At 39.4% G+C, this 12590-nt stretch overlaps 2 long non-coding RNA genes across 2 annotated transcripts in view; one reads left to right on the forward strand and one right to left on the reverse strand.

Moving 5' to 3' along the window:
* Positions 1-12590, forward strand: part of LOC121908625 — a 74266-nt gene that overhangs the window by 50843 nt on the left and 10833 nt on the right. The gene's annotated exons all lie outside the window — the stretch shown is intronic.
* LOC121908624 lies at positions 9474-11083 on the reverse strand. Its single transcript, XR_006099279.1, has 4 exons — positions 10882-11083; positions 10690-10772; positions 10388-10498; positions 9474-9690 (listed from the first exon to the last, which is right to left on the reverse strand). It is a non-coding gene; the product is annotated as an uncharacterized LOC121908624 (long non-coding RNA).

Raw genomic sequence — 12590 nt, forward strand, 5'->3', positions numbered from 1 at the left:
GATTGACTCGCTTTTGGAGCCTCAAGTGGCCATTCAAGGAACTGCAGTTTTTGGCACTTCCGCATTGGCTTCATTTTTCAGCCCTGGAGGTTGCCGCTTGGGAATTACCTGATGATAGGCCAGTGTTTGTGGGTCTGGCCACTGAACAGGAACATTTAGAGAGGCTGGGCCTCTCTCAGGATCTTGTATGCACTATTCAAGGTTTTATGGACCACTTCTACCAGAATGTCTTACACAGCCAAGAGGACAGCTTTCCAGCGTTGGTGCTTGGAGAGGGGCATGGACCACACTGCATGCCCCCTGCCTCATGTGCTGTTGTTCCTTCAACTTCTAGTGGACAAGAATTTGGCCTTCAGCACAGTCAAGACTTATGCTGGCGACAGATTGCTGTTCATTGCGAGAGTGCAGAGACATCGGCCAGTGTCTCTTTCTTTAGCTCCTCAATGGGATTAGGCGCTGGTTTTACGCGCGCTACTTAAAGCTCCTTTTCAGCCTTTGCCAACAGTGCTGCTTTTGAATGACCTCTGCCGAGAGAGTTATTCATTTATCTGCTCTTACTGTGGCTCTGTCATGTCACAAGATCCAGGGTGATGGAAGTTTGGCCATCTTGTGCCTGAACCTGGCTTTTACACCTAAAAGCATCACTAGCTCCTTCAGGTCGAGGGGGATAACCTTAGAGGGTTTCTTCCCCTCCTTCCTCACATCTGAGGAGATGTCTGAGATGTCTCATCTCATCTGCCGGGTGCGGGCACTGACTTGCCATGTTTGTGCACTATAGGGAGCAATATCAGGGCCTTCCTGTCCAACACCTGTCACACTGGCTGTGCGAGGCTGTTTCACAGGCGTATCTTTCTGCTGGGATCGATCCCCCCAGAGGGCGTCAGAGCGTATTCCAGTAGAGGAATTTCATCTTCCATGGCTTTGCACAGAGGAATGACAGTAGAAGATATTTGCACTGCAGCTTTCTGGTCTTCCCCCTGTTTTCATTTCAGTTTTATCTGTGGGATGTCTCCCGCTTTTCTATGACTCACTCTGTACTGAGCATGGTGTCAGAGTGATGGATATCGGAGGATTCAATTGTGCGCTCTCTCTCCTGCATGTAGACACATGGAGAGCTGCCTTTTTCCCCTACACTGTTCCTCGCTGGACTGTTACAGTGAGTAACCTTTGTATCCGCTTCCTCACAGCAGTAGGTTTATTGTGCCCAGCCCTCATCCTTGTGGGGAGAATAGTAAATATCTACTATACTGTGCCACTGGGGCTCATTCAAGAATCTGTGATGCGCTATTAAGCATGACACAGTGGCTGGATATAGACTGTTGCAAAGTAGGTGCATTTGTGCTTGTGGTACTGGACGGACCCGGTGTGGCATGGACCATATCCTGCTTCGACCGTATCCCGATGGACTAAATTTTTTTCAGTGCTGAGCGAGGGATAAATCCACTAGCTAGTTATAGTAGGTAACTAACATTTCCAATTGTCAAAGTGTGAAATTACAAACACCATTCATTCTGTCATCAATAGTAAGGTAGGTAAGGTATTTGTAGTGGGATTTTAAGGGGATAATTGAGGGAAAGATTAATGGATTGTGACATATTAAGCTATTTTTAATGGATTTACTGCATTAAGGGAATTCTTATTCAGTTTTCAGATATTTAATACATTTGCCCTAGATTCTGGGTCAATTAATGGATACATTAATGGATTGTAATACATTATTATTATTATTATCTGTGCAAAGGGCTTTAAGGGGTAAGAAACTCTTAAAATGTACAAGATTAAAGGTATGTACCTCTTAATAGGTACCTTAAAGGAGCTTAATTTTTAAGGCTGTTTTAAGGTAAAAATTAGATTGTACCAGTAATGTTACTTTTAACATTTGAATGTGTTTCTACCATGTAAAAACACATTAATTTGTACAGAAACCCCAATGAAACCATTTAAAACCCCATTACTATATTACAATGCATTCATTAACCCCAGGTGTTTGATATTTTCCAGGGAAAATGAAGGATTAATAACAGTATTTTAAGTAACAGAAGACATGGAATAAGAATGAATAATAAAAAATGAATCAGATTCAGAGTTCAGATTCAGTTCAGATTCCAGTTTCCGAACTTAAATTTAGAAAGAATGATAGTCAGTTTAGGAATTCACAAATGTTATTTGCGTTCACTCAAACCCTTTAGTCAGTGTTTTATCAAGCTGGAAATCTCAGAGAGAACCCTTGAAATTGATAGGTGACTGCGAGGTAAAATCAGGAGCAGTTCCATAGATAATAAATGAGACTTAGTGAAGCCATAGGTTACCTGTTGCAACAAAATGAAAAAGTTTATAGAGTGGTATTGCTAAAAAGTTAAACCTTGTTTTGGTTCTGGAACTCAGCAAATACAGTGTCCCAGATTGTATACCCCAGTGACAAATTCTAGGGCCAGTTATCCATTCATCAGCAACAGAGAAAAGTGGTGCATCTTCCTAAGTATTGACAGAAGTGTCCTGTGTTACAGAAATAGCATATGTGAATCCTTAAAATGGCTGGAAGTCCCTTTGAAGCCCTACAGAACTCAGATGCACAGTGGTAATGATTAGTGCAGTGTTCTACAGCCCCTGTGATTTGTTTTCTGTCACCATGGTTTATATCCCCAGCTACTGCTGCTGCTTCTGCCGCTGCTGAAGCTCAGTTACTAGATAAAACCAAAATAAGTCATGAGTATATGGAATTTAAACCGTAATCGCAATCACAAAACATTAGCACATCTACTGATTAAAAACTATTTGAATAAATGTTTCAAATATTGCTAGATGTGTATCACAATAGCAAGTTTGGAATATGATAATTACACCTGGCATTAAAATGCAATTTGCAACTAGATATGTTATCTGGATAAGGAAAAACACATGTTAATGCGAGGTGTAAATGCACTCAGAATGCATTGTGATTGGAATGCGATCAGATCAGCCAGACCACATCTGGAGATAGTCGGGCTCGCATTGCGATCAGATCTCAGCAGATGCAAATGCAATCTGCACATTGTTACGACATTCATAAGAAAAAAATCAGCCCAGTATGTTATGAGGTAGCTCTGCCTCTGCAAAAGCTACAAGTAGTAGCAGTACTAAAATTGACAGATAGTTTCAGTTATTATGAAACACAAAATGCTGATTCCTCATTCATCTGACTGATTCATGTATAAGTCAAACTGTTGTCTTGATTTGGCTTAAAGGTTGAGCAAATGAATTCCCCATAAGTCGGTTTTGTTATTTTGTTATATTACAAAAGTTCATCTATATTAAGGACCATATAGACAGTGTGAGAATCCAGATTTGTTGTTAAGGTAGAGACCGATTGGTTCATCTATCAACCATAAGGCCTATGTTTATTTATGTGTTGCAAATAAATCCTGTTAATATGTATTTAAATCAAGACATATTAAAAATAAATATTAGTAAATAGTGTTAATATTTATTTAACAAATTTATGTGCACTTGTTTCATTTTTAGCTCAGTGTAGAGAAATACACCAATACAGACAACCACATCTATGACCACATTGAAACAAACATTGGAGAAAAAGACAGACAGAACAGTGCAGCACTACACTGTATCTAGCTGTATCTGAAAATTGTGTGTGTGTGAGTGAGTGAGTGAGTGAGTAAGTGAAAGAAAATTTAATATCCCAGTAAACTAATGTTAACATAAATACATTTAACTGTCTAGTCTCTCTAGTCTGGTACTGGAGCGTGTCAATAAATGTTAAACCCTCCTGTTGTCCTCGGGTCAAATTTGACCCCTTTTCAAATATTTTTATATCAGAAATATGGTTTTCTTTAATCGAATTGCCTGAAAATAACATGGATGGTTCCTGACTATGGTCTTCACAAATAAAATTAATGAATTTCATTAAACTGTGGGTGTTTTATAAAAATTTACAGCATCTGTGGTCTTCCCGGGTCAAATTTGACCCGGCCACTGTTAGGTGTTGAAATGTAGGAATAGGTCAGACTATTGGGACACGCACACACACACAAAACTTCAAAGCTACAGGTGTGTAAACCTGATTTCATCAAAATCTGTGATTTGTCTTTCCCTATATGGGGCTTTCAGACACACACACACACACACACACACACACACACACACACACACACACACACACACACACACACACACACACACACAATTTCGAAGCTACAGAAAGCTACAGATATGTAGACCTGTTCACATCACTCATTTCATATGCCTTTCCCTACATGGGGACAAGACAACAACAAGTAAACAAACTGAGCTCACAAGTACAGCTTCCTTGGGGCTTTTTACATTTAAGTCTGAGACAGCACAATGAAGAGGCACTATACTGCATCAGAGGTTCTTGACTTCATTTGGAACCCTGTTGAGGAGGAGAGACACCAGGAGGAACCTGTAGAAGTAGAAGACGACGTGTCAGAAGAAAAGGACAACACTGAACATGATCAGGATCATGCTTCAACTGATGAGGAGGAGGAAGAATCAGCTGATGAAGAAGAAGAACCTGCTGAGATGGAATATGGTTTCCAGTCAAAGGATGGAAATTTGCTCTGGTCTTCCATCCCTACAGTGACAGACGACGCATGTTGGGAGCAGAGAGAGAGAGAGGAGCCCACGAGGACCAACAAGGTATGCACTGTCTCGTGCTGATGGCATAAAGTCCACTTTTGAGCTGTTTCTGCCAGAGTCAATTGAAAGAGTAGTTCTGGAGATGACAAACCGAGAGGGGCGACGTGTATATGGCAACAAGTGGAGTGAGATGGACCAAATAGACTTACAGGCATACTTGGGTCTGTTGATTCTTGCTGGCGTATACCGATCCAGTAAAGAAGCAGCAGCTAGTTTATGGCATGCCCAGTCTGGTAGGGCAATTTTTCGAGCTACTATGCCTCTCAAGATTTTTCATATCATCTCAAGGGTCCTTCAATTTGATGATCGGGACACAAGACCAGCACGCCGTGAACGAGACAAACTTTGCTGCCATTTGAGATGTGTGGGACAAGTGGGTGTGTCACCTGCCGCTGCTGTATAACCCAGGCATTGATGTGACTGTGGATGAGCGCTTGGTCCCCCTCAGAGGTCGCTGTGCCTTCAAACAGTACATGCCCAGTAAAACAGGGAAATATGGAATAAAAATCTGGGTAGCATGCGATGCCAGGACCAGCTACGCCTGGAATATGCAAATATACACTGGCAAACCTGCTGATGGACAGCCCGAAAAAAATCAGGGCAAGCGTGTGGTACTTGAGATGACAGAAGGTCTCCGGACTCATTTGTACTGTGGACTGAGATCAACCCAGCCTGGAATCAGGGGGAGTGCCACAGGAGGAGGCTGTTCCTAGAAGAGCTTAGGAGGGAGCTAGTGACACCTCCCATCAAAGGACGGCAGGCTCTTCACCGCACGCCAGCCTCTGCCAGCATGGTTGTGAATGTGCAGGAGGATGCAAACCCTACCTCTGCAGGCGCTCCCCCCCGCCCAGCTGCTTCTCCTGACCCATCGCCCACAAGAAGGAGGTGCTGATTCTACCGTAGCAAGAGTGATGTCAAAACGAGCATCAAGTACCAAAAATGCAATGCATATATTTGCAAAAACCATACCATTACGACCACATGCTGCCACTCATGCAAATGAAGGCACATTCACATAGAGACACACACACACACACACACAACAGGGCTGTTTTTCTGTGTTTTTGATTTGAACATTGTTTACTCCAACAGAGGAGGTTAAATAAAAGTGAATGCACACAGCTAATAACAGCTATTTTGGACTCTCAGATTCCATTGGAATTAATTGAATTTTCTACAAAATTTTGCAGTTTTAAATCCTGGTATAACCAGGCCTTTAAACAAACAAACCTCCAGGTTAGTTAAATTTCTATTTGAGAAAATGAATAATCCAACTCCATGTACAGACAAACATTTTGTGCTCCACTGAATAGTAGTGTTCGCACGTGAGCAGAGTGGCCATGAACCCACCCACTAATAACAAAATCACACAAACCCTACTCTGCACTGAAGCAGATTGACAAACACAGATACTGTAGGGCAGAGAGATGAAACAAAGAAAGTCAGACAGAATGGACGTCTAGCATAATTTGAAATGTATTGTTTAGCTGGATGTTTTTTTCTCGAATTAGAAAAGTCAAGAAGAGAACAGCAGGATCTCAAAAAAATGATCAATTGACGATGAAAACTTTGATTAAACAAAATCAACATTTTTGTCCTTTTTCATTTGGTTTAGTTCAATAAATTGCAACACGATTCTCTATGTTTTGGGGTTTTATGTTGTTTTTGTGAAAACTGTTCTGCAGGAGTACTTCTTAGAAGAAGTAAGCTTGTATTGAGCCTGTTGTGTACTCAGCTAATAAAAATGAAAAAAACAAAGTCAAATCAGTGTGTCTTCTTTTTCATATCTCTGGCTGCCACAGTTAGTTGTAGCTGAGTTGGAAAAGCCATCTGTCCAGGCCTTGAGGAATGGAACATAGCTTTTTCTTTGGCAGATCCCCGATATGATATTGACCCTTGTGATGTTTCCAATTAGACGCTAGTTTGCTTTAAAAAGGAACATCTCTCCTGGGAGTCAGAGTGGTTTCTTTCAGCCTCCAGGCAACAACTTCTCTCCACACAGCGCCTATTGTCAACCACTGTTTTTTTCCAACCCTCTCCTTTCCCTTTTTTTCTTTTTAAGTGCCAAACTGAATCACCCTGCGAAATGAAAGAATGGCCTGAGCGGACCATTCATACAAGTGGCCACACACTGTGTGTCATGTGTGCGCGTGCACAACTTAAACAGCTTATCTCGCTCACATCTTAAAATTCTGACAGCTATAAAAGGGTTACATTCTTCACCACAAAAGCACATTGTTCAAGCTAACTTAAACACCTAACATTATGGCTGTGCGCTGTTGCACTGCACAGTTTGAAAAATACATTTGAGAATCTATATCAGCCTATATTAACTCACAAGGAATGTGAGAGAAAAAAGAAATACCTTTGCATGGATAAAAGCACAGACACACATCTTATATACACAACCCTCACATGCAAAAACATAGTTTCATTTACACAGTTTTGTTGTCAAAGCTATTAGAGCTGACTACTGGAACAGAGGCTGTACAGCAGTGACACAACTTTGAATGCAGAAACAGTTGAGTTTAGAACTGGCTTTGGGCAAGAAAAGGCTTTATTGAACAACAAAAATCACCTGCAGATTGTTGTAGAGATTAACAGAAAAATGTAGACATTCTATAGAAAGTTCTGTGAAATATTCAGACCACTCAGTCAATTTATTTTAAACCCCCAAATCAGCAGGACGACATCATTTGTCTGTGCCTTTCAAAACTCTTTGTTTGAGATTAATGTATTTTTACATGGGCCATGATATAAATACATTTAATGAACTTGACTAAATTAATAATGAATGCAATATACATAAGGATAGAATTAATTAATAAATAACCAAATGAACAAAACTATGGGGGCTAAAATGTTCTGTAGAGCTGCAGAGTTGGTTGATAATCCTCTGTGACTTTGTTAATACAAGCATCCCTTTTACATTACACTTTTTTTGTTTTTAGTATTTTTTAAACATATTTTTGCCCTTTTATCACATAGTTGACAATAGAGAGATGACAAGAGATGAATTAATCAAATGCCCCCAACCAGAAGCCAACCAGGTATGTAGCAGTCCATGGTTGGCTATGATCCATTGTTAATGTAAAAAATCTGTCTCATTCTCTCTCAGATAGATATAATTCAGATTTAATTAAGACCCATAGGCCTTTCTCATTGAAGGCATTTTGACATGTCACAGTAGAGAAAGCACAGGTATAAATAATAAAATGAACAATGAATGAATGAATGAATGAATGAATGATGGCTGTATTCCATTTAGGTGCTTCTGTTAATAATGCATGCTTGCTCACTGTTATGGGTCACTTGATTAGAAAAGAGTCATTGTTAATGTTATTAGTAACACCTGTTCTTTTCCTTGCTGTCAGAAAGGGCTTTTGATTTACACGCCCTTACAGCCCCTGCACATCCACGGTCTACCACACGGGGGACTTCAGTCATTTTGAGTTTGTACAGACTGTGTTTGATTTACATCTCTCTTGATTCAATGCAACCTTTATCATTCTTATTAGTGTATGGAGTCTGGTGATCTCACATAATTCACAGCATAGCTCCACCTACCTTCAACCTGAGCAGTGGTCTTATCAGAAATAAAATCTCAAAAACACCTGTGGGGGTGAACAGGACCCTTAATACAACTAAAGTCATCGTGATGTAGAGACAGGTAGTTATAGTATATGTACTATACTTACTAAATATATTCATATATACAGCAGTTACATGGATATAAAAGTATGAATCAAAAATAAAGATAGAATGAATTAATAAATAACCGGATAAAAAAAGAGAACGAGTGACTTTGTTACTGTAAGCATCCCTTTCACATTACACATATGATCGATTGTTTTTGGTTTTAGCATTTTTTGGACATTTCTTGCCTTTTTATCAGTAGTGGAAGAAATATTTGATATTTTACTTCGGTAAAAATAGTATTACCACAGTGTAAAAATACTCCATTACAAGTAAAAGTCCTGCATTTGAAATCCTACTGAAGTAGAAGTACAAAAGTATTATCAGCTAAATTTACTTAGTATTAAACGCACAATATGTAATTTCAGCCGCTAGGGGTCTCTCAATCAAAACAATAACAAAAGATGGAGTGTGATGACTGTGTGAAGTAGCAAGGGATCATGGGAGTTGTTGTCTTCGTTGTTATATAACCAGCTTCACCGGGATAGGATTACTCCAGTGTTAATCATTCGGGATGTTTTTACCGGGAGCCGAATTACCTGCATAGATCTCCTCCTCTCCAGAACAAACGGACCCGGAGATTACAGGTAAAAACACTGAATAAAGCTGTTTCACCTAAAAAAAAAAAAAAAATTGTTTTTCTCCAACGATGTACAGCGACCACCGGACGTCTGGTATGGGCTGATAGCCGAGCTGCTGCTAACATTTGCCTAGTTTATTTCTCTGATAACTTAAGATTCAGACGTCCAATGACTAAAATCCTTCTTCCGGCCAAAAGATATAGTTAAAAGCGACCTAAATGTATCATGAAAATGTGGCTTTAAACTAAATAAAAGTCAATTTATAACAGTTTCTGTGGAACAACCACAATGCCGATGTATTATCTTGTATGTGTGTAAGTAACTCTTTGGTAGACACCATTGTAGCGGACAAACACAGCGCTGCCGTATGCGTCTTGTGCGTGTTTACTCTTTGATAGAGGAGGTATGACGCCATTGACATGCGACCAAATGAAACAGTCCATTACTTTGATTAAATTACAGATTTCTCTGGGTTTGAAAATTGTTTAGTTGTTTTTAGACATTTTAATGTGGAATAATTACATATAATACCTTTAAGGGGAATCATTTTTACTACAGAATATTTAAAAGCTATCCACTTGCATATTGGATATCTTAATAAAGGTTAACATTGGTTAGACAAGTCAAAATATATAATTTTACACATTTTAGTAGCATTTTGACTATCCTTGGTACTAATTGTGAATAAAAAGAGGAGAGGAGAGAGACACACTCACATAGTGAGTGGAGGGTGGTTCACCCAGGTCCAAGCTGTTTGTATCTGAAAAGAAAAACAAAGTTGTTAATTCCAACTGTCCATTTGTGGCTGGGAAAGGCTTGGTTTTTAATTCTTTTCAGTGTCTTTTCCTGACATCCTTCATGTCTTTAGGTCATTATATTTTATATATAATTTTAATTGAAAGGTAACTAGTGCCTCAAGCTGTCAAATAAATTTAGTGAAGTTAGGAGTAAAATATTTCCTCTTGAAATGTGGTGCAGTGGAAGTATGAAGTAGCATAAGATGGAATTACTCAAGTACAGGCACCAAAAAAATTGAACTTAAGTACAATACTTGTGTAAATGTATTTAGTTACATCCCACCACTGCTTTTTATGACATAGCTGACAATAGAAAGATGGCAGCAAATGAATGCAACAAATGTCCCCAAACAGAAACTAACCAGGTATGTTGCAATTCATGGTCAGCATGGTGTCCCTTGTGTTTTATTCACAATTGCTCACCATTTTGCATAGTAAAAAAGTTATTGTGGAGGAAAAATAAAGCTCTCTGAGCTAACCCTTTTAGAAGTTATTGTCTTTAAAGGGACACTAGCTTAGCAGTTTATTCAAAAGATGTCTTTGTGCCATAAATTCCTGTCTCATAATTGTCTGCAAACCACTGTTCATTTTACTGTACTAAATGAGGTTAAATCAAAGTGAATAGTGCAACAAAGCTAATAAGATGTGATAGCATCTTACGTTTTGGACTCTATAGCTCTCCATGACCTCAAAGGCAGCACTGATGAGACAGCTTGCTATGGAGTTGCGAAGTGGGAGGAGCTGCTGGTTCCGGAAGGGTTTTTCCCCATTCTGTATTTCCATTTCAAATATTTCTTTAAATCATCTCAATGTTACTGAACATAGAAACACAGGATTCTCCTGGATAATGTAACAATCCTGTAAGTTTATATTATGATCACCAGTTCAATTATTTCAATTTCGTTTCTGAGAAATCATGTTTGGTCTGTGATTTTGGCGGATGGCTAACAATACTACAATACCCATGAGCCTTGGCCACCGTTGCTATGGGGAAGAAGAGACTGCAGGGAACAGGAGGCAGGGACCGGAGCCAGAGCAGACAGGACTGCAGGGAACAAGAGAACAGGATGAATACTGGGGACACATGCAACAAGAACTAAATGCTAAATAGCAAAACTGGCAACAAAGTTGGCTTGAAACATAGTAACACTAACAGGTAGCAGAGTCTACGATCTGGCAGAGTGGAAGTGGCAGGGCTGAGTATTTTTAGAGGGCTTGATTACTGTGATGAGGTGCAGCTGGTGTGGCTCTGCTCTGACTCCAGCACACCTGCAGACAATCACACACACACACAAACAAGGAGAGTGAGGGAGAGAGCCATTTAGGGAGTGGCAGCAGGTTAGGGAGACACAGGATTGTGACACAAAAGTGAGCCAGAAATTAAAACTAAACCAAATCACTCTGGATTTTTAAATCAGTTGTTCATCTTTTGTTCTGGGGATTTAACAGAGAGTTTCATGCTGATCCAAGCTGTAGAGGATTTCCAAGTATGAGTAACGAAACATTGTATATGGGGAACATGAATGGGATTTTTACTTCTGAAAACAGGGGCGCCTGAAATAAACCCTCCCACTTCACAACTCTACTGCTTAGTGATGCTACTTGGGCAGAGTTCACCAAAATTGAACTTGACACGAAAAACCTGCGTGGATTTACTCCTGCGAGGGAATCCACTGAAATTAATTGAGTTGTGTGAACTTGGCTTCAGAAAAGTTCTGTCTAACATAGTTACCCTTAAGATTGTGAGGCAAATTCAACTAATTCGACATAACTGAGACAGTCATACAGATGTCCATGTTTGATAGCAGATATTTTATTTAAAGAGGTTGGGTGCTCCTATACAACTTGCAAAAAGTGAATATTTTTATTGATGCTCTAGAAACCAATAAATAGCAGAGAGCAAAAAGGAGTAGAATTTAAATGTTGCTATAATTCATTATGCATGCTGCTGCAGATATTTATCTTCTGCTCTTCTACTAGCTTTGTATAACTGAACAATTTCTACAAACCAGGTCTCCTGACATTATGTTAATGTGTTATACAAATATACCTCCTGTAGATATAAAGTGGTAGAAATCCACTTTACCACAACAAAAACATAATATCGAGGAATCATGACTTGAAAAAGGCAGCAGTGTAGAAATACAGCAGAAGAAATCACAGGGAGAGAGGACATAGATCAGCTGAGAGGCTGCTGAATTAGACGCTTTATGTATAAAGAATGTACTGTTAACAGTCAGCTACTGCAGGTGCTCAAATAACAAGAGAATGAAATGTGAAAAGCTAATTTGCCAACATTATCTGATGAATTGGAAGTTAGTGCTCTTTGTTTAGTCAACGTGTTCCAGCACAGAGCCTTCACCAGGGTGTTAAAAGGCCCTGTGCTGTTTGGCTTGTTTGCGTCACCTAGATAGTTCATCTGTTTCACAGCTGATGAGGACTGTGTCAAAGGCTGCTGTTAAGAGCTGAAACAATTACTTGATTAATCAATGGATTTAGTTTTGTATTCATTAGGTAATTTATGAGGCAAAAAATTCAGTATTTGTCAGTTTTCTTAATCGTCCATGATGGTAATCTTTATATTTTGGTGGTTTGGACTGTTGGTGGGCCAAAACAAGCAATTTAAATATGTCCACCTGGGTGCTGGGAAATAGTGATTTTTCACTATTTTCTGATGTTGACCCAAAAGAAACCCAATAAAACTTTAACTGTCAGATACCTGTTTCATACAAGAGACACATATGAAAGGGGTATTTGACTAAACTGTCTACTCAAAATGTGATCAGCCTGCATTGAAGCTATTCATATGACGCAACTCACTGTGGTTGTTCCGTCTGCAGTGTCATTCATACACTTCCCTGAT

This window comes from Thunnus maccoyii, chromosome 12 (assembly GCF_910596095.1).
Source record: "Thunnus maccoyii chromosome 12, fThuMac1.1, whole genome shotgun sequence".
In the NCBI taxonomy this organism is placed as follows: domain Eukaryota; kingdom Metazoa; phylum Chordata; class Actinopteri; order Scombriformes; family Scombridae; genus Thunnus; species Thunnus maccoyii.